Source organism: Scyliorhinus canicula, chromosome 15, assembly GCF_902713615.1.
Source record: "Scyliorhinus canicula chromosome 15, sScyCan1.1, whole genome shotgun sequence".
NCBI lineage: Eukaryota > Metazoa > Chordata > Chondrichthyes > Carcharhiniformes > Scyliorhinidae > Scyliorhinus > Scyliorhinus canicula.
Genome location: NC_052160.1, coordinates 26,247,944 through 26,274,862, shown reverse-complemented (window position 1 = coordinate 26,274,862; position 26,919 = coordinate 26,247,944). Strand labels below are relative to the sequence as shown.

General features: G+C 48.0%; 1 protein-coding gene across 6 annotated transcripts in view; it reads right to left on the bottom strand.

Annotated features, from left to right (window-relative positions):
* capn15 (calpain 15) overlaps window positions 1-23,865 on the bottom strand; it is a 378,220-nt gene extending 354,355 nt beyond the window's left edge. For 2 of the 6 annotated variants that reach the window (XM_038821112.1, XM_038821115.1), the window contains exon 1: window positions 23,300-23,865. The gene's annotated coding sequence lies outside the window, so the exon portion shown is untranslated. The remainder of the gene's footprint in view (window positions 1-23,299) is intronic. The other 4 variants (XM_038821114.1, XM_038821117.1, XM_038821113.1 and 1 more) reach the window with 2 other exon arrangements.
* Between the last annotated feature and the right edge of the window lie 3,054 nt (window positions 23,866-26,919).

Here is a 26,919-nt window from a genome sequence, read left to right as displayed (position 1 = left end):
GCGTCAGCGGATCCCCAATTACTGCAGACATGCTGACTAGAGTGCTAGCTAAGAAATTTGACACCCTCTGCCCTGAGCAGTGGAGGTGGCTGGAAGAAAACCAACGAAAGTCGTTTGAGGAAGTCCTGAGCCTTGCCCGGGTGAAATTGGAAAAGGTGGAATCGGTAAAAAAGCATGGCGAAGTGACCAAAGATATGGAAAAAGCGCGGACAAGCCATGGGGAGCAGCTTGCTTTGCAAGAAGCTGAAATAGCGGTGGTGGCTGATGAAAGGAGGAGGCTGAAGGCTTACGTTGACAACCTCAAAAAGCAATCTAGGAAGCAAAACCTCAGAGTCGTGAGGTTGCCTTCGGGAATAGAGGGCTCAATCCCAACTGCATATCTTGCACAAATATTTGGCAAAATAATGGAGAGTTGATCCGCATCCCTCCAGAGTTGGACAGAGCTCACCGGACCCTTTTCTAAAAACCTTGGCCGAATGAGCCACCACGTGCAGTAATAGTGCGCTTCCATAGTTTCCAAGAAAAAGAGCGAGTCCTGAAATAGGCCAAGGGTCATCGGGATTGGAGGTGAGAAGGCAATCTCACGCGGAAATACCAGGACGTGGGAGCTGAGCTGGCGAAAAAGCTGGCAGCCTTATACAAGAAAGGAGTTTGGTTTGGGGTGGTATATCTGATGGGGCTGCAGGTCACTTACGATCTTTTTAAAAAAAAATTTAGAGTTCCCAATTATTTTTTTCCAATTAAGGGGCAATTTAGTATGGCCAATCCACCTAGCTTGCACACCTTTTGAGTTGTGGGGGTGAAACCCACGCAGACATGAGTAGATTGTGCAAACTCCACACGGGCAGTGACCCAGGGCTGGGATCGAACCTGGGTCCTCAGCGCCATAGGTGACAGTGCTAACCGCTGCACCTCCGTGCCGCCCCCAAAGAGGTCACTTACAATTCAAGGGACTTTTACTTTGATACACCGGAGGAGACAGATGCCTTTGTTAAGCACAAACTCGGTTCAAATTAATTATGCTTTGTTTCATCTTCGACGACTGTGGCTTGGGAGGAATATTGGGATATCCTATATATAGTTGTTGTCTGAGGGCGAAATTCTTCTAATCTTTTTCTGTCTTTTCTTCTATGGGGAAGATGGGGGATTTTTGCTACACATATGGTTTGGTTATTGGTGGGGGGCTAACTTTTTTTAAAAAATAATTTTTATTCAAATTTTTCAACAACAAATTTTCTCCCAACAGTTAAAGTAAACAAGGTGTAAAACGAAACAGAAATCCCCCCCAATACAAAGTAATAAATTAATAACTAATAACAATACAAGAAAAAAAAAATAGCAAACACACCGTCGCAAAAACAAACCCCCTTAAAAAATCCCTCACCCTTCCCCTCCCTCCCCCTTTCCCCTCCCTCCCCCCCCCCCCCCCCCCCCCCCGGGTTGCTGCTGAGACTGACCACCCTCTACCTCTCCGCCAGGAAATCGAGAAAAGGCTGCCACCGCCGGAAGAACCCTTGTACCAACCCCCTCAGGGCAAACTTAATCTTTTCCAGCCTGATGAAGCCGGCCATGTCATTGATCCAGGCCACCGGGCTCGGGGGCTTCGCGTCCCTCCACTGTAAGAGAATCCTATGCCGGGCTACTAGAGACGCAAAGGACAGTTTGTACCAGCCTCTCTCGCCTCCTGTACTCCCGGCTCCGATGCTACCCCAAAGATCGCGAGCCCCCAGCCCGGCTCCACCCTGGAACCAACCACCTTGGACAAAGTCCCCGCCACCCCCTTCAAAAACAATGCCGGACATGCCCAGAACATGTGGGTGTGGTTCGCCGGGCCCCCCTGAGCACTTCCCACATCTGTCCTCCCCCCCCTCAAAGAACTGGCTCATCCTGGCCCCAGTCATGTGCGCCATATGCAACACCTTCAGCTGAATTAACCTGAGCCGTGCGCAAGAAGAGGACGAGTTCACCCTCCCCAGAGCATCCGCCCACGTCCCATCGTCAATCTCTTCCCCTAGCTCCTCCTCCCACTTCGCATTCAGCTCCTCCACCGATGCCTCTCCCTCTTCCTGCATCATCTGATAAATCGCCAAGATCCTCCCCTCACCGACCCACGTCCCCGAGAGCACCCTGTCCTGCACCCCCCTAGGCGGCAGCAGCGGGAACTCCGCCACCTGCCGCTTAACAAACGCCTTAATCTGCATATACCTGAAAGCATTCCCGGGGGGAGGCCCCACTTCCCCTCCAACTCCTCTAAAGTCGCAAACTTCCCATCAAGGAAAAGGTCCCCCATCCGCCTGATGCCTGCCCTATGCCAACTCAAAAACCCACCATCAATTCTCCCTGGTGCAAACCAGTGATTGCCCCGTATTGGGGCCCACACTGAGGCCTTCACTTCCCCCCTGTGCCACCTCCACTGCCCCCAAATTTTGAGGGACGCCACCACCACCGGACTCGTGGAATATCTTGCTGGGGGGAGCGGAAGCGGAGCCGTCACCAATGCCCCCAAACACGTACCCACACAGGACGCCACCTCCAGCCTCTTCCATACGCACCCTCCCCCTCCAGCACCCACCTGCGAATCATTGCCACATTCGCAGCCCAGTAATACCCACACAGATTGGGCAGCGCCAAACCACCTGCCTCCCTTCTTCGCTCCAGGAATACCCTCCTTACTCTCGGGGCCTTCCGCGCCCACACAAACCCCAGAATACTCTTATTCACCCTTTTGAAAAAAGCCTTCGGAATCAATATGGGGAGGCACTGGAAAAGAAACAAAAACCTCGGGAGCACCGTCATTTTAACCGACTGGACCCTGCCCGCCAACGAAAGCGGCAGCGTGTCCCACCTCCTGAACTCTTCCTCCATCTGTTCCACCAGCCTCGAAAAGTTTAGCCTATGCAGGGATCCCCAGCTCCTAGCTATCTGGACCCCAAGATATCTAAAACTCCTCTCCGCCCTCTTCAACGGGAGCTCCCCTATCTCCCTCTCCTGGTCCCCCAGGTGCAACACAAACAGCTCACTTTTTCCCACATTGAGCTTGTAGCCCGAAAAGTCCCCAAACTCCCCAAGTATCTTCAACACCTCTGGCATCCCCCCCAGCCGGATCGGCGACGTACAACAGTAAATCGTCTGCGTACAACGACAACCGGTGCTCCTCTCCCCCCCCCCCGCTCAATCCCCCTCCAGTTCTTCGAATCCCTCAGCGCCATGGCCAAGGGCTCAATCGCCAACGCGAAGGGCAGGGGAGACAAGGAGCACCCCTGCCTCGTCCCCCGGGAAAGCCGGAAGTCCTCCGACCTCCTCCCATTCGTCACCACGCTCGCTACCGGGGCACTATACAGCAGCCTCACCCAGCTGATGAATCCCTCACCAAACCCAAAGCTCCTCAGCACTTCCCACAGGTAACTCCACTCCACCCTGTCAAAAGCTTTCTCCGCATCCATTGATGCTACTATTTCTGCCTCCCCAGCCACCGGCGCCATCATCAGAACATTAAGAAGCCGCCGTACATTGACATTCAGCTGCCTCCCCTTCACAAACCCCTTTTGGTCCTCATGGATAACTATCGGGACCACATCTTCCACCCTTCTGGACAGTACCTTTGCCAACAATTTTGCGTCCACGTTAAGGAGCGAGATCGGCCTATAGGACCCACATTGGAGGGGGTCCTTGTCCCGCTTCAGGATCAAAGAGATGATTGCCCGAGACATCGAAGGGGGCAGAGCCCCCCCCTCCCTCGCCTCGTTCAGGGTCCTTACAAGCAGCGGGCCCAGCAGATCTGAAAACTTCTTGTAAAATTCCACTGGGAACCCGTCAGGTCACGGCGCTTTCCCTGTCTGCATGCTCCCCAGTGCCTCCATCAGCTCCCCCAACTCGATTGGGGCTCCCAGACCCTCCACCCGCTCATCCTCTACTCTTGGGAACTCCAGCCCACCCAGAAAGCGGTCCATTCCGCCCGCCTCCCTAGGGGGCACCGCCTGGTACAGCCCCTCGTAAAAAGATCTGAATACCCCATTGATGTCCCTGCCACCCCGCACCAAGTTCCCTCCTGCATCTGTGACTCCCCCTATCTCTCTCGCCGCCTCCCGCTTCCGGAGCTGGTGGGCCAGCATCCGACTTGCCTTCTCCCCATACTCATATACCGCCCCCTGCGCCCTCCTCCACTGCGCCTCCGCCTTCCAGGTGGTCAGTATATCGAACTCCGCTTGGAGACAGCGCCGCTTCCTCAAAAGCCCCTCCTCCGGGACATCCGCATACCTCCTATCCACCCTTACCATTTCCTCCACCAGCCTCTCCCTCTCGATTCTCATCCCCCTCTCCCTGTACGCCTAAATGGATATCAGCTCCCCTCTAACTACTGCCTTCAGCGCTTCCCAAACCACCCCAACTTGCACCTCCCCGTTATCATTCGCTTCCAAATATCCCTCTATACCCCTACGGACCTGGCCACATACTTTCTCCTCTGCCAGAAGCCCCACATCCAACCTCCATAGCGGGCGCTGATCCTTCCCCTCCCCCAGCTCCAGGTCCACCAAATGCGGAGCATGGTCAGTTATGGCTATCGCCGAATACTCCGCCCCCACCACTCTCGGGATCAGCGCCCTGCTGAGAACAAAAAAGTCAATCCGGAAATAAGCCTTGTGAACATGGGAGAAAAAGGAGAACTCCCTACCCACCGGCTTCAAGAACCTCCAAGGGTCTATCTACCCCTCCCATCTGATCCATGAACCCCCTCAGCACCGAGGCCTCCGCTGGCCTCTTACCCGTCCTAGACTTCAAGCGATCCAGAGCCGGATCCAGCACCGTATTAAAGTCCAAACCCAGGATCAAACCCCCGTCTCCAGGACCGGGATCTGGCTCCAGCATTAAGCCCGCATCGTCCCAGTTGGGGGCGTACACATTGACCAGAAGCACCCGCTCCCCCTGAAGTCTACCACTCACCATTACATATCTACCCGCACTGTCCGCCACCACATTAGACGCAACAAACGACAAGCTCTTCCCGACTAGGATCGCCACCCCTCGATTCTTCGCATCGAGCCCAGAGTGAAACACCTGTCCTACCCAGCCTCTTCTCAGCCTCACCTGATCCGCCACCTTAAGGTGAGTCTCCTGGAGCATAGCTACATCTGCTCCCAGCCCCCTCAGGTGTGCCAAGACCCAGGACCGCTTCACTGGTCCATTCAGCCCCCTCACGTTCCATGTGACCAGCCGAATCTGGGGGGTCTTCTCCCTCCCTCTGCGCCGATCAGCCATAGCTCTCCCACGGCTCACCACGTGCCCAGGGAACCCCCCAGGCCCGTTCCCCACGGTGGCAGACCCCCCTCCCAGCCACCCCTTCACCAGCCGTTTCCCTACGGCCCCTGCAGCAGCAACCCGGTAACCCACCCCTACTCCCCCCCCCCCCCAGCTGGGTAACCCCTAACTTTGTACTTCCGTAAGTCAGCCGACTCCTGCTGACCCTGGCTACCCCCGCCATACCGACGACCCCCCCCCGCCATACCGACGACCCCCCCCCCCCCCCCCCCCCCACTCCCCGATGCAACGCAACCCCCAATCTCCCCTCCTAGTGCCGGCCCCGCCCCCAACTCCTCCAGCACGGGAAGAAAGCCTGCGCTTCCATCCCAAACCCCCCCCCAGCCCAACACACGGTAAAAAGACGGGCACATGACCCAGCGGGACCGCAAACAGCTCCCCAACCCTCTACCAGTGGAAAAAACTAAAAAGAACCATAGTAAATAAATAACAGCCCCAAAAAACGAAGAAGCAGAGCAACAAAAAAGCAACATCAAACATTCAATAAAAATGAAAGGATACCAAGGAGGACAGAGCCTCCGGACAATGTACATCATTCCCCAGCCCCCCAGTCCTCAGTTCGAGTCCAATTTTTCTGCCTGGACAAAAGCCCAGGCCTCCTCCAGAGAGTCAAAGTAGAGCTGGCGGTCCTTGTAAGAGACCCAAAGGCGAGCCGGCTGTAACAGGCCAAACTTCACCCCCTTCCTGTGAAGCGCTTCCTTCGCCCGATTGAAGCCAGCCCTTCTCTTCGCCACCTCCGCGCTCCAGTCCTGATAGATCCTAGTGTCCGCATTCTCCCACCTGCTGCTCCTTTCCTTCTTCGCCCAGGGGGGGGCTAACTTCTAACAACACTTCTTGTATTATAGTTGAAGTTATATTGCCCCTGTTGGAAGCCTAGTTTTGCAATGGTATTCATGATGGTCAAGTTGTTCTTTGGCGGGCACGTCAGTGGTACTAGAAAATGTCTACGTGCCAAATTGGGACAATGTGACATTCATTAGAAGAGTGTCGTCTTCCATTTCTGACCTGGATACACACAAACTGATCTTCGGAGGGGATTTCAACTGTGTACTGGGTCCTAAACTAGATCGATCCAGGCTTATATCGTTTGCTCTATAGGGGATGACGAAGGTGGTGGGGCAGATCCGTGTTGGTGTTTACATCCGGGGACACGAGTTCTTGTTCTTTTCCCATGTGCATAAAGTTTATTCCAGAATTAATTCTTCTTCATGGGTTTGCATTAATGATTGAGCAGTGAGCAACAGCACTGAGATCCTCAGATTAACAGAGGGGAGCATAGGGCGATTGAAAGCACCGATTGGCTGCAACCAAAAATATATCCATCCACGTTAGCCTTCACATCAGCATGTCATGATAGCTTTGGCATCAGAATATTCTGGAATGGGCAGCACGGTGGCACAGTGGTTAGCATTGCTGCCTCACGGCGCCGAGGTTCCAGGTTCGATCCCGGTTCTGGGTCACTGTCCGCGTGGGGTTTGCACATTCTCGCCGTGTTTCCATGGGTTTCACTCCCACAAACCAAAAATGTGCAGGGTAGGTGGATTGGCCACGCTAAATTGTTCCTTAATTGGAAAAAATTAATTGGGTACTCTAAATTTAAAAAATAGTCTGGAATGAAGATAATGACAAACACATAAAAGATTTTCATGCTCTCTTCTTTTGGGTTGGTGTTATTTACAGAGAAACCCTGAAACAGAGAGGGACTATTGATGGAATATATTTCACGAAACATTACCTTTCCAGATAGTACAAGGATCTTCAGAGTCAGTGCAAGTACATCATCGTAATGAATTAAATCCTACAAATATCGGGTGTCCCCTGGCCCCCCTACTTTTTGCGCTGGCAATTGAACCCCTGGCTATGGCGCTGAGGGAGTCGGGGGATTGGAGGGGGCTGGTCCGGGGTGGGGAGGAGTACCATGTGTCGCTCTAAGCGGACGACCTTTTGTTGTATGTGGCGGACCCGGTGGAGGGAATGCCGGTGGTGATGGGGATTCTCCGGGAATTTGGGGATTTCTCAGGGTATAACATAAGAACATAAGAACTAGGAGCAGGAGTAGGCCATCTGGCCCCTCGAGCCTGCTCCGCCATTCAATGAGATCATGGCTGATCTTTTGTGGACTCAGCTCCACTTTCCGGCCCGAACACCTTAATCCCTTTTTTCTTCAAAAAACTATCTATCTTTACCTTAAAAACATTTAATGAAGGAGCCTCAACTGCTTCACTGGGCAAGGAATTCCATAGATTCACAACCCTTTGGGTGAAGAAGTTCCTCCTAAACTCAGTCCTAAATCTACTTCCCCTTATTTTGAGGCTACGCCCCCTACGACTAACTTTGGGAAAAGCGAGCTGTTTGTGGTACACCTGGGGGACCAGGAGGGGGGGATTGGGAGGCTCCTGCTGAAAAGGGCGGAGAGGAGCTTCAGGTACTTGGGGGTTCAGGTGGCCAGGAGCTGGGGGGCCTTGCATAAGCTTAACCTCACAAGGCTGGTGGAGCAAATGGAGGAGGAGTTTAAGAGGTGGGACATGCTGCCGCTGTCTCTGGCGGGTAGGGTGCAGTCAGTCAAGATGACGGTGCTCCCGAGGTTTCTGTTCATGTTCCAGTGCCTCCCCATCCTTCTCTCGAAGGCCTTTTTTCAGGCGGGTTAACAGGAGCATTACGGGATTTGTGTGGGCGCACAGGACCCCGAGGGTGAGAAGGGTGTTTCTGGAGCGGGGCAGGGATAGGGGGTGCTGGCGCTGCCCAACCTCTGTGGGTATTATTGGGCTGTCAACGCAGCGATGGTGCGTAAGTGGGTAACGGACGGGGAGGGGGCAGCATGGAAGAGGATGGAGATGGCATTCTGTGTGGGCACGAGCCTGGAAGCGCTGGTAACGGCGCCGCTGCCGCTCCCTCCAACGAGGTATACCACAAGCGCGGTGGTGGCAGCTACCCTCAAGATTTGGGGGCAATGGAGGCGGCACGGGGGGAGGTGGGGGCCTCGATGGGGTCTCCAATACGGGGGAACCACCGGTTTGTTCCGGGGAGAATTGATGGCGGGTTCCTGAGTTGGCACAGGGCAGGTGTCAGGAGGCTGGGGGACCTGTTCATAGACGGGAAGTTCGTGAGCCTGGGTGAGCTGGAAGGGAAGTCTGGGCTCCCCCCGGGGAACACCTTTAGGTACATGCAAGTAAGGGCGTTTGTCAGGCGGCAGGTGGCGGGGTTCCCTCTGCTGCCGCCGCATGGGGTTCAGGACAGGATGCTCTCGGGGGTGTGGGTTGGAGAGGGGAGGATCTCGGAAGCGTACCAGGTGATGCAGGAGGTAGATGAGGCCTCAGTGGAGGAGCTAAAAGGTAAATGGGAGGAGGAGCTGGGTGAAGAGATTGAGGAGGGGATGTGGGCGGATGCCCTGGAAAGGGTGAACTCCTCCTCTTCTTGTGCGAGGCTTAGCCTCATACAGTTTAAGGTGCTGCATAGGGCTCATATGACCGGGACAAGGATGAGCTGGTTTTTTGGGAGCGAGGACAGGTGTATTAGGTGCTCTGGGGGCCCAGCAAACCATGTCCACATGTTCTGGGCATGCCCAGCACTGGGGGAATTTTGGAAGGGTGTAGCAAGGACGGTGTCAAGGGTGGTAGGATCCAGGGTCAATCCAGGCTGGGGACTCGCAATATTTGGGGTTGCAGTGGAGCCAGGAGTGCAGGAGGCGAAAGAGGCCAGTGTTCTGGCCTTTGCGTCCCTAGTAGCCCGGCGGAGGATTCTTCTTCAGTGGAAGGATGCGAGGCCCCCAAGCGTGGAAGCCTGGGTCAACGATATGGCGGGGTTTATTAAATTGGAGAGGGTGACTTTTTTTTTAATCCTACAAACATCAAATGATTAGTTGAAGTATGCCCTTATGATTGGCCTTTCTGATTGGAAATTATTCAGTAGTTGCTCCTATTTTCCTCTACCATTCCTGGAGGTTAATTGCTGATTAAGAAACGTGCATGCTAATCAATTGTCAAGATGCACGTGCAAAGACATTGCATTTCCCTTGGTTCTGTGTCTCCCTCCACTCAGAGGATACTCTGGATCCCAGAGCTGAGGACTGAAAGCTGTTCGTTTGATGAATCGCAGTGAATTCACAACTCAGCGGCCATCATCTTTGATAGCTCCACATTTAATTCTACATCTACAGATATTCTTGCCCTCGATGTCGGATTTCAAATGGAATTCCCATTTCAGCTCCACTGCTGAAGCTGGCTTTAACCATTCATGTTGAACTCGTCTTTCTTTTCAATTACTCCATAAATCCTGGACTCGAATTGTTCCCATTTTGAATGGACCTACCTCGTATTAAGTTGATTGTTTCTCTACATCCCAGTTATGATTGTAACATTATATTCTGTAGTCTCTCCTTCCTTCCCTATGTACGGTATGCGTTGTCTGTATAGCATGCAAGAAACAACACTTTTCACTGTATACTAATACATGTGACAATAATAAATCAAATCATATGTGGGAAACATGTAGAGACCGGAGAAGCTGGAGCCATTCTCCTTGCAGCACAGAAAGTCAAGAGGAGATTTGGTGAAAGCACTCAAAATCATGAATAGTTTTAATATAGTAAATAAGGGGTAACTGTTTCAGTGGCAGAAGGGTCAGTAACCAGAGGACACAGACTCACATTGATTAGCAAAAGAATCAGTGGTGAAGCGAGAAAGCCTTTTTAAAAAAAACAAGTTATGATCTGGATACACTGCCTAAAAGGGTGGTGAAAGCAAATTCAGTAATAATTTGCATGACTAATTAAAGGAAATTGGATCAAAATTGCAGGGCCACAGCAGCGAAGAGGGCGTGTAGGATTGATTGGATAACTCCACCAAAGAATGGGCACAGACAGGATGGGCCGAATGATCTCATTCTGTGCTACACGATTCTATGATTTAAACATAGAACATAGAACATAGAACAGTACAGCACAGAACAGGCCCTTCGGCCCTCGATGTTGTGCCGAACAATGATCACCCCACTTAAACCCACGTAACCCGTATACCCGTAACCCAACAATCCCCCCATTAACCTTACACTACGGGCAATTTAGCATGGCCAATCCACCTAACCCGCACATCTTTGGACTGTGGGAGGAAACCGGAGCACCCGGAGGAAACCCACGCACACACGGGGAGGGCGTGCAGACTCCACACAGACAGTGACCCAGCCGGGAATCGAACCTGGGACCCTGGAGCTGTGAAGCATTGATGCTAACCACCATGCTACCGTGACTTCCTGGGTGGCACTGTGGCGCAGTGGTTATCACTGCTGCCTACGGTACTGAGGACCTGGGTTCGACCCCAGCCCTGGGTCACTGTCTGTCTTGAATTTCACCCCGTGTCTGCATGGGTTTCACCCCCCTCAACTCAAAAATGTGCATGGTAGGTGGATTGACTACGCTAAAATGCCCCTTAATTGGAAAGTAAAATTGGGTACTCTAAATTTTTTTTTAAAGGAAAAAAAGAATCTCACACTCCTGGACAGAACACAGGAGCGGGTTAATCAGAAATTAAAATTTCTCTAATCTTCCACAGTAAATATCCTCCTTGTTTAAAATGTTCAGTATAAAAAACTAGCATTCCGACTGAGATCAGTTGACGGGATGAACATGGGATTTCCCTTCTCAGGGAACACAGCAGCCAATACTGTAACACAAAATGTTCATATGTTCTATCTGAACATATGTGTATTCTCGAAGGTATTGGCAGGCAGAGCGGTGCAGTTTTAGATGCCCACATAATAAGGAAATTAGTCATCTCTTTTAATGTCCAATGCAATAAACCCCTAAAACGAGGTCAGTCATTAATGATAAATGTGAAGGATCAGCAGAAGCAGGTCAGCACATCAGTAATCATATTAGACTTAATAATGCTTTCTCGAGGGCAGCACAGTGACGCACTAACTCATGGCACCGAGGACCTGAGTTCAATCCCAGCCCCGGGTCATTGTCCATGTGACGTTTGCACATTCTCCCAGTGTCTGCATGTGTCTCATCCCCACAACCCAAAGATGTGCAGGGTAGGTGCATTGGCCACTCTAAATTGCCCCTTAATTGGAAGTTTTTTTTTTAATGCTTTCTCGGTAACTCGGAGGTTTATCCAGTTGAAGCATACAGATGGAGTCTCCCATTAGTGCGCGGATTTAATGATGTAGTAGCTATTGATTTAAAGGTGTGGACAGGGATGGAAACATTTTCGTTTTACATTTCGTAGATAGAGTGTTGCTGCCATGTCTTTCTACAGTAACAAAACAATGTAATAGGCAAAATTCTACAGTAAAAACAAAAGTGATTGTGGATAAAATCGTGGAAAATGAATTGGGACTGAATAGCGGGCACCAACTAAATTCCTATCTAGCAAACCTCTCTATATGGTCAGTGACAAATTTAGAGGCATGTGCAAAAATATCAACATTATAGTGGTGAACACTGCAGCTAAAAGTCTCTTCAGTAATGGGCTTTGATAAATAAATCACACAGTGATTGAAGTGCTCCATAAGATCTTGGCCGATCAAACTACCAAATTGTACGCTACCATCTGCCCTGGAATAGCAGTCCATGAGAAGAGTTCACTTCAAATGGCAGGAGCTATAGGCTGTATCCGTTGGCCTGTGGGAGAAGTCCAAAAATACCTTCTATGATGTGTGATCATCCCCTCGCCTTGGAAAGGACGACTATTAATTGCACCTTTTCTGCACATTTGAATGCCCTACATGCAGGGAGAAGAGGATTCAATGCTGAAGTTCGAGAAAATTCAGCAATCCTGAAGGCATCACATAAGAGCATCAGATATAAACTTTAACCCTGGAGATTTAGTGTACAACGAAAGAAAGTGCAAAAGCGGAAAGGTCTGTATAAAGTGATAGGATGCAATGGGAAGGCAGCAATTCTCCAGCATGCTCACTGCAACTATGCGGATATATTTATCTTGGTTAATTGAGATTATTATAAACTTGCAAAACCTAAGCAATTAGTAGGTGATTAGGCATCCTTCATTCATATGTTTGACAGTTTTGAGTAGAATACAGTAGACAATGGGCTGGATGATGATAATGATACACAAGATAAGGCCATTTTACCCAAAGGACAACTACTAAAAGTTAGTGTGAAGGTAAAATACATACTAGAATGATTCAATTAATAGGGAATATGACCATTCTAGGGAGAGCAGGGAAAGCCACTGGCAAATTCAAAACATTTGCTGAATGTTCAAGATGATGGACAAGGGATAAGATCTATGAACTGCAAAATGAGATGAAAATGTATAAAGCTTGAAAATGCAGTGCGAGTCCTCATAATTGATCTAACAGGGACTCCGGCCGTACTGGAAACAGAACCTCTGATCATGGAGGGAGCAGTAATGTTGCAGTAGTCCGGAACAGTAGTACGGAATGAGATAGGAGTCAAGGAGAGACTAGTTTCTATAGAACAAAGACGATAGAACAAACTAGGAATGCCACTGGAAGTAGAAGCCCTTGTGATTAGGATGTTTAGGTGGCTAAAAACAAATTGGAACATAAATCGAAAAGAGATGCGAAGCAAAGAGTTGGATAGTTGAAAGGAATTTGGTGTAGGAACTGAAGTGCCAGGTAGGGGACAGCCAGCTTTACCTCACAGGTGGATATTGGATTGGATTTGTTTATTGTCACGTGTACCGAGGTACAGTGAAAAGTATTTTTCTGCAAGCAGCTCAACAGATCATTCAGTACATGGAAGAAAAGGGAATTAAACAAAATTCAAGAAAATACATGAGAATACATGTACGGTAAAGTACATCCTGATGAGAAATGCAAGGCTAAAGCAATAGTATCATAGAATCACAGAAGAGTTACAGAAGGAGATCATTCAGTCCATCTTACCCATGCCAGCCGGAGGACACCCAGGTGCCCTTTCTGATCCCACCTTCCTGCACTTGGTCCATAACCCTGCAGCTTAGAGCACTAAGGTGCACATCCATGTACTTTTAAAAAAGAGTTTAAGGTCTTTGCCTCCACCACCAACTCGGGCAGCGAATTCCAGATTCCCACTACCCTCTGCATAAAAACATTCTTCCTCATGTCCCCTCTATACCTTCTGCCATAAGACCATAATTCAAAAGAGCAGAATTGGGCCACTCGGCCCATCGAGTCTGCTCCGCTATTCGATCATGGCTGATATTTTTCTCATCCCCATTACTCCTAATCCCCTTATTAATCAAGAAACGATCTATCTCTGTCTTAAAGACACTCAGCGATTTGGCCACCACAGCCTTCTGCGGCAAAGAGTTCCACAGATTCACTGCATTCTGGCTGAAGAAATTCCTCATCTCTGTTTTAAAAGGATCGTCCCTTTGGGTCGTGGGGGCAAAACTCACGCAAACATGCGGAGAATGTGCAAACTCCACACAGGCAGCATTTGCCTTCCTAATTGCCGACTGAACCTGCATGTTAACCTTAAGAAAATCTTGAACAAGGACTCCATAGTCCCTTTGTGCTTCTGATTTCCTGAGATTGTGCCCTCTGGTTCTAGTTTTCCCCATAGTGGAAACATCCTCTCCACGTCCACTCTGTTCAGCCTCATGTAAATTTCAATAAGACACCCCTCATCCTTCTAAACTCCAATGAGTACAGACCAGAGTCCTCAACCTTTCCTCATACGACAAGCTCTTAATTGCAGGGATTATTCTTGTGAAACTCCTTTGGACCCTTTCCAAGGCCAGCACATCCTTCCTCAGATACAGGGCCCAAAACTGTTCACAATACTCCAAATGGGGTCTGACCAGAGCTTTATACAGCCTCAGAAGTACATCCTCGCAGGGCAGCACGGTAGCACAAGTGGTTAGCACAGTTGCCTCACGGCGCCGAGGTCCCAGGTTCGTTCCCTGCTCTGGGTCATTGTCCGTGTGGAGTTTGCACATTCTCCCCATGTTTGCATGGGTTTCGTCCCCACAACCCAAAGATGTGCAGGGTAGGTGGATTGGTCACACTAAATTGCCCCTTAATTGAAAAAAATTAATTGGATACACTAATTTTTTTAAAAGCACATCCTCGCTCTTGTATTCTAGCCCTCTCGCCATGAATGCTAACATTGCATTTGCCTTCCTAACTGCCAACTGAACCTGCATGTTAACCTTAAGAGAACCTTGAACAAGGACTCCAAAGTCCCTTTGTGCTTCTGATTTCCTAAGCATTTCCCCATTTAGAAAATAGTCTATGTCTCCATTCCTCCTTCCAAAGGACATAGCCTCACACCTTTCCACATTGTATTCCATTTATCTTGCTGCCACTTATCTTGAATCTATGTCCCCTGGTTCCAGAATTCTCCACCAAGGGAAACAATTTTATCCTGTCCACTCTCATCTCTTCCCCTCATAATTTTGTTCACCACAATTACGTCACCCCTCTTTGTTCGAAGGAAAATAACCCCAACCTATCTAATCGCTCCTCGCAGCTACACTTTTCTAGCGCTGGCAACATTCTTGTAAACCTCCTCTGCAGTCTCCCAGAGCAATTACATTCTTCCTGTAATCTGGGGACCAGAACTGCACATAATACTCCAGTTGTGGCCTCATCAGTGTTTTATACAATTTCAACATTACATTCTTACTTTTATATTCTATGCCTCTGCCAATGAAGGAGAGCATTCCATATTCTTTCTTTACAGCCTTGTCTACTGGAACTGCTGCATTTAGGAACCTGTGTACTTGTTTGCCAAGATGGGACTTTCATCTACCCCCCTCAGTATATTCCCATTTATTGTGTATTCCCTATCACTGTTTGACGTCCCCAAATGCACACGCTCCACTCGGTGTTAAATTCCATCTGCCACTTTATTGCACACTCCACCAACCCATCCATATCATTTTGGAGATTATAGCCATCCTCTACACTGTCCACCACTCAGCCAATCTTTGTGTCATCTGCAAATTTCCCAATCGTGCTCCCCACTTTCACGCGCAAATCATTAATAAATAACACGAACAGTAAAGGCCCCAACACCGAGCCCTGTGGAACACCACTTGAAACAACTTTCCAATTGCAAGGGCAGCCATCAACCATTACACTTTGTTTTCTGTTACAAAGTCAATTTTTTATCCAGTTTGTCACATTGCCCTGTATCTTATGGGCTTTCACGTTTGACCAATCTGCCATGTGGTGCTTTGTAAAACACCTTGCTAAAATCCATGTACACAACATCTACTGCACTATCTTCATCAGCCCTCATTACTTCCTCAAAGAATTCAATCAAATTTGTGAGGCAAGACCTTCCTTTAACAAATCCATGCTGACTATCCCTGACTAGTCCATGCCTTTCTATGGTGACAGTTAATCCTATCTCTCAGGATTGATTCTATTAATTTGCCCACCACCGGCATAAGACTAACTGGCCAATAATTGTTTGGCATTTCCTTTGATCCCTTTTTAAACAATGGAACCATGTTTACATTTCTCAGGTCCTCCGGTACTTCCCCTGCATCTAGTGAGGATTGGAAAATCATCCTCAGACCATCTGCTATCTCCTCCTTGACCTCACTTGATACTCACAGCTCAGAGTTTCAAAGACAGATTTGATAATCAAGGGGTTACGAGTGGACTCCCCCAATGCAGGAAAAATGATCTCGAAGATTTTCTTAGCTTCCTTAGCCACATATTATTAGGAACATGGTAGAATATAAAATCCACATTTTGTGCAGGGTGAAATTTAAGAGCAGTGTTTTGATACCACCTGAAGAAGTGAGTTAAGTAGAAGAGAAGCTGTGAAAATTAAACAAATGGGAATCCATTAATGGTTGTCTGGTCGTTACATTATACTGTTAAAGATACACAGGTGATGGGCATTGTTTGACTAAGGACTGAGAGTACTTAGTGTGCCACCATCCTGCTTTGCTGGGTTGTAATGAGGGTGCAGAGATCTGTAATGCTGCATCCTGTTAATAAACCTATTAACAAGGAAAAATATCAGTCGCTTGTTTCGTATGTCACAAGATGGATCCATGTAACAATTTTTGAACCACTGCAGTCCACAAGATATAGGTGCAAGCCCAGTGCTGTTAAGGAGGGAGTACATCGGACTTTGACCCAGCAACAGTGAAGGAATGGTGGTATTGTTCCAAGTCAGAATGAAGTGTTCCTTGGAAGGGAACATGCAGGTTGAGCCATTCCCAAGTGTCTTCTTCCCTTGTCCTTCTAAGCCGTGCAGGTTTAGAAGGTGTTGTCAAAGGAGCCTTGGGTGAGTTGCTGCAGTATCTCTTATAGATGGTAGACACAGCAGCCACTGTGAAACTATGGTAAAGGATTTAAGGTGGTGGTAGATGGGTGCCAATCAAGTGAGATACTTTGTCCTGGATGGTGTCAAGCTCCTTGAGCTTTGTCAGCTTTGCTTGTACTCATCCAAGCAAGTATCCTGTAAGTGGTAAAAATCAACCTTTGAGTACTCTTTTAGCCACAGTATTTATTTGTTTGCTTCCATAAAAATTTTGGTTAATGGCAATATCCTGGAAGTTGATGGTGGGGGTTTGGTGGTGGAAATGCTGTTGAATACCATGTGGAATTTATTTGATTCTCTTGTTGGAATCAGTCATTGCCTGCCATATGTGAGGCAAAATAATTACTTGCTACTTATTAGCCCTAGCCTGAATGTGTCCAGGTCTGGTGCAAGTGCTTCCGTGTCTGAGCAGTCACAAACAGTACTGAACACCAAAATCATCAGCAAACAACCCTCCTTCTGACTTTACAAATAAGTGAAGGTCTTTGAAGACTTTGACACTATCCTGAGGCATTCCTGTAGCGGTGTGTTGAGTTTGAGACTATTTGCCTCCAAAACCACAACCATTTTCCTTTGGGACAGGTACATCTCCAATTTTGCGATTCACATTGACTTCAATTTTATCTGGGTTTCTTGGATGTTATATTCTGTCAAATGATGTCAAGGACAGTCACTCTCACTTCGCTTCTTCAATTCAGCTCTTTGTCCATTTGGATCAAAGCTGGAATGAGATCTGGAGAGCAGTAGTTCTGGTGTAACCCAAACTAAGCATCAGTGACTACCACATTATACATGATAAATTACACATTACGTGTACACATCTTCAATCAGGTTAGATTGCACCCTTGAAATTCAATTGGCGATCCATTAATCTACAAAATCGCAATTGATTTATCTCATGGTTCAGTTCCCACTGCCAGCATATTGTTAAATTCAGTGACTTCAAATTCCCTAGACCTGGTAAGGTCCCAGCAGTTTGACACCTCTATTCAAGAAAGGAGGGAAACAGAAAGCAGGCATTTAGAAGTCATAGAATTTACAGAAGGAGGTCATTCGGCTCATCGTGTCTGCACTGGCCCTTGGAAAGTGCTCCCTATTTAACCCCACACTTTCACTCCAAACCTGTAACCCAGTAACCCCACCTAATTTATTTTTGGACACTAAAGGCAATTCAGTATGGCCAATCCACCTAACCTGCACATCTTTGGACCGTGGGAGGAAACCGGAGCACCCGGAGGGAACCCATGCAAACACGGGGAAAATGTGCAGACTCCGCAGAGACAGCGACCCAAGCCGGGAATCGAACCTGAGACCTTGGATCTCCGAAACAACTGTGCTAACCACTGTGCGACGATACTGCCCATTTGACAAGGTGCTGCATTAAAGACTGATCCAGAAGGTGAGATTGCAGGGATTTGGGGGTCGAGTACCAGATAGATTATAGGGAGGTCCCAATTTGCATTCACTGCTCCCAATGTGGTCTCCTCTATAATCGGAGACACCAAACGCAGACTGGGTGATTGCTTTGCTCAGCACCTTCTGTCCGTGCACATTCAGGACCCTGGCCTTCCCGTTGCTTGCCATTTTAACACAAGATCCTGCTCCCATGCCCACATGTCTGTCCTTGGCCTGCTACAATGTTCCAGTCAAGCTCAACGCAAACTGGAGGAACAACATCTCATCTTCGGTTTAGATATGCTACAGCCTTCTGGTCTCAACATTGAATTCAACAACTTCAGATGATTAGCTCTACCACACCTCAATCGATTTATTTTCATCGCATTTCATTTTAACTGTTTTTTTACCATTTCTTTCTCTCTGGTCTTTCTTTATATATATTCCCCCCCCACCCCCCCACCCCCCCCCCCCCCCCCACCCCCCCCCCCCCCCATCCACCTTTCGTTACACTTTCTCTCCTTTGCTTCCCCTCTGCCCACATCTACATCTGTCACAGTTTACCCTCTGATGTTAGTTTCTCTGCAGTTTGGCCTTTCACACCTTTTGTCCTCTCTGGGGATTGCCATTAGCACATTGCTTTCTGTGGCTATTAGCACCCCATTTACCTGGGTTTCTGTGGCTATGACTCATCTTTCAGTCTCACCCCACAGTATAAATATTTCCCACTTTCTCTGTCTTTAGCTTTGACAAAATGGTCATCTAGACTTTAGAATTTAGAATTTAGAACAGTACAGCACAGAACAGGCCCTTCGGCCCTCGATGTTGTGCCGAACAATGATCACCCTTCTTAAACCCACGTAACCCAACAATCCCCCCATTAACCTTACAATACGGGCAATTTAGCATGGCCAATCCACCTAACCCGCACATCTTTGGACTGTGGGAGGAAACCGGAGCACCCGGAGGAAACCCACGCACACACGGGGAGGACGTGCAGACTCCACACAAACATTAGCTCTTTTCTCTCCCTACAGATGCTGCCAAACCTGCTGAGATTTTCAAGCATTTTCGTTTTGGTTTCAGATTCCAACATCCACAGTAATTTGCTTTTATTTAGACTATAGGAGGTATGTACAAGACGTTGGTGAGATTGAATCTGGAGCAATGTGTATAGTTTTTGTTTTATAAGGGAAGGTTGATCGGGTAGGGCCTATAACAATTGGAGTTTAATAAAATGAGAGGTGATCTAATTGAAATATGTCTTACAACACCAGGATAACCTGGTGTAAAATTTGTTACTGTGCTCACCCCAGTCCAACGCCTGCAACTCCGCATCATAATTGAAATACGAGGACAGCACGGTGGCGCAGTGGGTTAGCACTGCTGCCTCATGACGCCGAGGTCCCAGGTTCGATCCCGGCTCTGGGTCACTGTCTGTGTGGAGTTTGCACATTCTCCCCGTGTTTGCGTGGGTTTCACCCCCACAACCCAAAGATGTGCAGGGTAGGTGGATTGGCCATACTAAATTGTCCCTTAATTGGAAAAAACAAATTGGGTACTCTAAAGTTATTTAAAAAAAAATTTAAATATGGAAAATCCAGAGGGACTTGATAATAATAATCTTTATTGTCACAAGTCGACTCACATTAACACTGCAATGAAGTTACTTGTGGAGGAAGTCTGGAACTAGGCGGTATAATTTTAAAAATTATAGACAAAGATGAGAAGAATTGTTTTTCTCATTAGCCTGTGGAACACTTCTCCAGAAAGTAATGGCCAATGGATTGGATTTGTTTATTGTCACGTGTACCGAGGTATAGTGAAAAGTATTTTTCTGCAAGCAGCTCAACAGATCATTAAGTACATGGGAAGAAAAGGGAAGAAAAGAAATACATAATAGGGCAACACAAGATATACAATGTAACTACATAAGCACTGGCATCGGATGAAGCATACAGGGTGTAGTGTTAATGAGGACAGTCCATAAGAGGGTCATTTAGGAGTCTGTTCGTGCGTGTTCTCAGACGTCTGTATCCCCTGCCCGATGGAAAAGTTGGAAGAGTGAGTAAGCCGGGTGGGAGGGATCTTTGATTATGCTGCCCGCTTTCCCCAGGCAGCGAGAGGTGTAGATGGAGTCAATGGATGGGAGGCAGGTTTGTGTGAAGGACTGGGCGGTGTTCACGACTCTGAAGTTTCTTGCGGTCCTGGGCAGAGCAGTTGCCATACCAGGCTGTGATGCAGCCCGATAGGATGCTTTCTATGGTGCATCTGTAAAAGTTGGTACGGGTTAATGTGGACATGCCGAATTTCCTTAGTTTCCTGAGGAAGTATAGGCGCTGTTTTGCTTTCTTGGTGGTAGCGTCGACGTGGGTGGACCAGGACAGATTTTTGGAGATGTGCACCCCTAGGAATTTGAAACTGCTAACCATCTCCACCTCGGCCCCATTGATGCTGACAGGGGTGTGTACAGTACTTGCTTCCTGAAGTCACTGACCAGCTCTTTAGTTTTGCTGGCATTGAGGGAGAGATTGTTGTCCACTCCACTAGGTTCTCTATCTCCCTCCTGTATTCTGACTCGTCGTTATTCGAGATCATGGTCGGATCGTCAGCAAACTTGTAGATGGAGTTGGAACCAAGTTTTGCCACGCAGGCGTGTGTGTACAGGGAGTAGAGTAAGGGGCCAAGTACACAGCCTTGCAGGGGCCCGGTATTGAGGACTATTGTGGAGGTGGTGTTGTTGTTCATTCTTACTGATTGTGGTCGGTTGGTCAGAAAATTAGCACAAAAGTTAGCACAAATGCTTCACAGCTCCAGGGTCCCAGGTTCGAATCCCGGCTTGGGTCACTGTCTGTGTGGAATCTGCACGTTCTCCCTGTGTGTGCGTGGGTTTCCTCCGGGTGCTCCGGTTTCCTCCCACGTCCAAAGATGTGCAGGTTAGGTGGATTGGCCATGCTAAATTGCCCTTAGGGTCCAAATTGCCTTTAGTGTTAGGTGGGGTTACTGGGTTATGGGGATAGGGTGGAGGTATGGGCTTGGGTGGGGTGCTCTTCCCAAGAGCCAGTGCAGACTCAATGGGCCGAATGGCCTCCTTCTGCACTGTAAATTCTATGTAAAATCTATGTAAAATCGAGGATCCAGTTGCAGAGTGGGGAGCCAAGTCCTAGGTTTTGGAGCTTTGATATGAGCTTGGCTGGGATTATGGTGTTGAAGGCGGAGCTGTAGTCAATAAATAGGAGTCTGATGTAGGAGTCCTTGTTTTCGAGATCCTCTAGGGATGAGTGTCGGGCCAGGGAAATGGCGTCTGATGTGGACTGGTTGCAACAGGATGCGAATTGAAGTGGATCAAGGCGTTCTGGGAGAATGAAGGTGATGCGCTTCATGATCAACCCCTTGAAGCACTTCATTACGACTGAAGTCAGGGCCACCGGACGGTAGTCATTGAGGCACATTTCTTGGTTCTTCTTTGGTACCAGTATGATGGTGGTCTTCTTGAAGTAGGTAGGGACCTCGGAGTGGAGTAGGGACAGGTTAAAGATGTCTGTGAATACCTCTGCCAGTTGGTCCGCGCAGGCTCTGAGTGCACGACCAGGGATCCCTTCCGGGCTCATCGCCTTCCGAGGGTTCACTTTCAGGAAGGCCGAACTGACTTCAGAAGCTGTGATGGTGGGTATGGGTGAATGATGGGCTGCTGGGGCACTCGACAGCGGATTGTTGGTTACCTGCTCGAACCGAGCATAGAATGCACTGAGTTCATCGGGGAGGGGTGCGCTGCTGCCAGAGATACTGCTCGGCTTCGCTTTGTAGCCCGTTATTTGTTTAGTCTTTGCCACACCACCGAGAGTCTGCCTATGACTCTAGCTTGTTTGATATTCTCTCTTGGCATCTCGGATGGCTTTGCGGAGGTCGTACCTTGATTTCTTGTATAGGTCAGGGTTGTCTGCCTTGAACACCTCAGATCTGTCTTTCAGTAGAGAGTCAATCTCGCGATTGAGCCATGGTTTCCGGTTGGGGAAAGTACGTACTGCTTTCTTTGGCACGCAGTCATCCACACATTTGGTGATGAAGTCTGTGAGAGTGGTGGCATACTCATTTAAGTTGGTCGCTGAGTTCTTAAATATGGACCAGTCCACTGTCTCCAAGCAGTCACGTAAGAGCTCTTCTGTCTCCTCGGACCAGCACTGCACAACATTCTTAGCTGGATTCTCCCGCTTGAGTTTCTGCTTGTATGCCGGGTGAAGGAGCACTGTCTTATGGTCTGATTTCCCAAAGTGCAGTCGGGGGGTGGAACGGTAGGCACCCTTAATTTTTGAGTAGCAGTGGTCAAGAGTGTTGTCGCCCCTGGTGGGACCGGAGATGTGCGGGTGGAATTTTGGCAGTACACTCGAGGTTGGCCTTGTTGAAATCATTGAATTCAAGATAGCTTTAGATATTCTTGATCAACATCGTAGCAGTCAACGCTTATGGCAGGTTGGGGGGGGGGGGGGGGGGGGGGAACAGGAAAGTGTAGTTGAAGCCATAGTCAGATCATATTGAATGGCGGTGCATAGCTCGAAGGGACCAAATGGCTACTCATCCTAGTTCTCGAGTTCCTGTCCCACAGCTTCTTCATTCTCTGCTTTTTTTCTTACTGTTTTATTTAATTCTTAATAATATCACTGTATTGCACTTTTGAATCTTGTGCTATAATTATGTGCTAACTGCGTCATAACCCCAAGATGTTGAAATGCCAGTGTTGGACTGGGTTGGGCACAGTAAGAAATCTTATTTGGAATCACTGGCTTTTAGAGCATAGCTCCTTCATCAAGTGTGTATGATTACCCCAAGTCTTATTTGGAATCACTGGCTTTCAGAGCATAGCTCCTTCATCAAGTGAGTATGATTACCCCAAGTCTTATTTGGAATCACTGGCTTTCGGCGCGTAGCTCCTTCATCAGGTATAACTCCAAGCTTATCAATCAGCATTTATTAGTTTTGATTCATTCACCTGAGGAAGGAGCAGTGCTCCAAAAGCTCGTGTTTGAAACAAACCTGTTGGACTTTAACCTGGTGTTGTAAGACTTCTTACTTTATTAGTTTTGGCATAGGTCATCGCACTCAACTTCTGCGGCTTGATATCATACAATACTTTATATACTCCTGTGAAGCACCTTGCTGTTAGCATCACAAAAGGACATAGAGGAAAACAGACACAGAAGGAAAGAGGTATAGAGTGAAAGTGAGAAGGCGAAAACAGGACGGGGGATGGGACACTGACCTCATTCATCTCGGACTTTCGGACCGCTCATTGTGCTAAACCAGCACCAAGACTTAAACTACTAATTGGTGACTGACCTGTTTATTCCTTACCAATGAGCGTGGGCGAAAGTTAACCCGTCACGTATACACTATCAGCTGCCGTGGTCTCGAGTTCACTCTCACCCAGAGTTGGGCGTCGGGGTTACTGCCGGTGATGGAGTTCTTTGCCCCCGAGAGCGGGAGTGAGGAGCACAAGAAGCCACTCATTGACTGCCGACTACATCTCCCGGCACACCCCGCGGCGGCCGGTACCGCGGCCCGCGCAGGCCGGGGAGGCAGCACAGCCTCACGGGAAATGGAGTTCTTGCCTCAAAGGTCCGAACAATACCCGAGCTGATAGTGTAAAAAGGAAAAAGCTGTTCACCAATAGTTACCGTATTTTGGAATCTGTGGCTGGAGATTTGTCTCCCTATCAATCGACGGACGAAGAGCGTAGATTTTTTTTCAATGTGGAAAATCCGTTGTTTTCAAATTGCAGGAACCGGAATCCACCGAACAGCTGCGTATGCGCAGGTCCTGCTGGTGTCCGCGAGGTGATTGGACAAACGTGTCATTGTCATCATTCGTCGAGCCCCGAATCATTAACATGATTGGTTATCGGCTACCTCGTGGTAGCCAATAGCGGCGACGCCGACTCCACCACATCCAGTGGGGTCTGGCCGTTGTTGTGTTCTTGGCAAAGGGCTAGGAACTAATTGTCATGTAAATGTGAATCCGGGTGTCACGTTCACTGTTGCACTGCAGTCATGCACCAGCCACATGCAGAAGTGTGAGAAATACACTTGATGGATTGTAAGCATTTTAAATCTGAGGTGCGATTATTTCTAATTTACGGGAATCCAATGACACAACATGGTGGCAGCCGTTGAGAGTCGAAGCCCAAACATTTTGAACAAATTAGGTTGAATTAGGTTGATAAAATCAACTTGAATTAATGCCAGAGAGAGAGAGAGAGAAAATATGAGTGAATCGGGCAGAGATGAAATGGTAGTAAAGAAATAGCTCCAGCCCACGATGAACTGGGAGATTGATGATATTGTAGTTATTTGAGAAGCCATAGCTGATATCTGGGTCTATGGTGTAGATGAGAACGATTGTGTCGCCATATACATTTGAACAGACTGACATTCAGGAGCTTTCTAAAAGGCACTAGTGAAGAAGAAAGGGTCAGCTACATCCTTTTGTGGGCAGAATGTGTTCTAGCAGAAAGTAGATGGGCATACTAAGGAAATCTTGGTGAAATAAAACCGGAAATGGCTGGATCACTTCAGCAGGCCTGGCAGCATTTCATTTTTACGGGATTTTGGCTTTGTTGGCTTCACAAACATTTATTACCCCTCCCCAGCTGTGGAGAGAAACAAGTTAATGTTTTGTGCCCATTTGACCTATCTACAGAACTGAAGAGGGATAGAAATGTGCTGAATTATGCACTTGGAGAGGGGGGTGGGGCAGAGTGGAAATTCAATGCTAGGTCGGAGCTGTCTAGGTGAAATGCTCATTTGGAGAGCTGACAGTGACACAAATGGGCTAAATGGCCCCCCTGTGCTGTGACAATTCTTTGATTCTGTCTGTATAAAGGCGCAGTTGCCAGAGCTGATATCCAGATCTATGGTGTAGATGAGAAAGATCATATTGCCATATACGTGAAGCTATGCAGAGAACTTCGGGCCTCACGGTAGCATGGTGGTTAGCATCAATGCTTCACAGCTCCAGGGTCCCAGGTTCGATTCCCGGCTGGGTCACTGTCTGTGTGGAGTCTGCACGTCCTCCCTGTGTGTGCGTGGGTTTCCTCCGGGTGCTCCGGTTTCCTCCCACAGTCCAAAGATGTGCGGGTTAGGTGGATTGGCCATGCTAAATTGCCCGTAGTGTAAGGTTAATGGGGGGATTGTTGGGTTACGGGTATACGGGTTACGTGGGTTTAAGTAGGGTGATCATTGCTCGGCACAACATCGAGGGCCGAAGGGCCTGTTCTGTGCTGTATGTTCTATGTTCTATGTAACCAGGAAAGATGGGATCAAGCTCTCAACACAGACAAATGGATTGTGAAGATTAGGGTACACATCTGACAGTGTCAAGCTGTGTCCTGGAAAAGTCACAGCCATCTCTGACACCGAAGTTCCAAGATACGCAAGAGAGTTGAGAAGCCTCCTTGGCTTGATCCAGGACATGGGTTCTTTCATATCAGAACACACAGCAAAACCTGTGAAAGAAGATGTTGAGTACAAGTGGTTCAATTACATGATAAAAGTTTCAACAAACTTGAAGAAGTAGTATGCCAGGAGGTAGGTTTGTCATACTACAACAGAAAAAAAACCTGCCATTCTGCAAACAGATGTTTTTGCAAAGGACTGGTGCGAGAGATAAAACGGAAAGCTTTTGATAGTTGTGTATGCATGGAATTTCTCACATCCATATCTCTTTGGGAGGAACTTCATGGTGTAAGGCGATCATTGTCTACTAGCCACATGGAGAATTGTAAGAAATATGTGTGATTATTTTTAACATATGGGAACTGGAAGACAAAAAAACACTGTTAAACTGGAGCAATCTGATAAATTACGTATGATCATCATTGAATTCCATCATATAGGAATTAGAAATTATGTCAAATGGTCCATACACGATTAAATTTGGGATGTTGGGGGGTGTCACATGATGTGGGAGTGGCTGCATTTTGGCAAGCTCTGGCCCTGCTCCTCTTTTAATCCATCTTTTCAAGACATGCGTATTTCTTTTTTGTTTATGTCCTGAAAATTATTGGCTGATATTTCGGAATGATCGAGCTGAGACAGAAAGTTTAAATTGTCGCTTGTTGGTGGTGGCTGGAAGGAGTTGGGCTGGGGCCTTGCTTTTAATGATGCAGTTGTTTTCGGCTCCTGCCCTTGATGGTACAGTGTGCATCGACGGATGATAGCTGCCAACTAAGATTTTGCTTTTGCTGAAAGCATCGGCTTTGGGTTGCAAGTCATCAGAGTCCACTTCCAAGGATCACAGGATGTTTTTATAGCAGCAATGGAGGGGCATGAGGAGTACAGTGGAGAGAGCACTGTCCCTGGTGGGAGCCCACCTGAATTTGATGGAGTACATTCAATCCTGGGACCAGGGATGGTTTGGTCTCCCGACCACTGGTCCTGTGTTGGCCTGTTCCGGATTAGTTACATAAATGGACTTGATAAGCTAGGGGTGATCTCCTTGGAGAAGAGAAAATTTGGGAAGAGATTTGACAGTGATGTTACAAATCATGAGGAGTCTGGACAGAGAAGATAGGGAGAAACTGTTCCCATTGGTGGAAGGATCAAGAAAAGAGGACACCGATTTAAGGCGATTGGCAAAAACAGCAATGTGATGTGCAAAATTTTCATTACACAGTGAGTAGTTAAAATCTGGAATGCACTGCCTGAATATGTCATAGAGACGGATTAAATTATGACTTTAAAAAGAGAATTGGATCTTATCTCTGAGGTAAAATTAAGAATAGTGTTCTTGGATAGAAATGGCTTGTGTGTGTCTCTAAGAAAAATACAAACTACAGATTAGCAACGTGTTACAGTTTGCGTTGGTTCCAAACTGTATTATATATACTTTATTTTGTGGTTGTGGAATCAAGAGTTATGGGGATAAGGAGGGGAAGTGGAATTGAGGATGATCACAACCGA